Raw genomic sequence first — 279 nt, 5'->3', positions numbered from 1 at the left:
CCTGGACTCTCCATTGTCAAATTGTATGTCAGTTTCCCTTGTGTCAGCTTTTCCCCCCCAGGGCAGTTTTCTCACGTTAAATTTTGTGGGTGTGAAGGCTGAGGTTATAGCTGCTTTATTCAGTGTTATTCCCCCCTTGGGGGAGGTGGGGAGAGGGCTGGAATTCACCTTTTCCAGGAGAAGCAGCGAAGCCCGAGGCAAGGACGTGCCTTTGCTGGACGTTCAGCAGGCTGTACCTGAGGACACAGGCAGAGTCCTCCGTCACTCAGATCTGAGGCT

The sequence above is a fragment of the Delphinapterus leucas genome, chromosome 12, assembly GCF_059928025.1.
Source record: "Delphinapterus leucas isolate spDelLeu-1000000601 "Yukka" chromosome 12, BTC_Dleu_Yukka2, whole genome shotgun sequence".
Taxonomy (NCBI): Eukaryota; Metazoa; Chordata; class Mammalia; order Artiodactyla; family Monodontidae; genus Delphinapterus; species Delphinapterus leucas.
The sequence above is the reverse complement of the archived record's forward strand: the minus strand, read 5'-3'. Positions refer to the sequence as shown.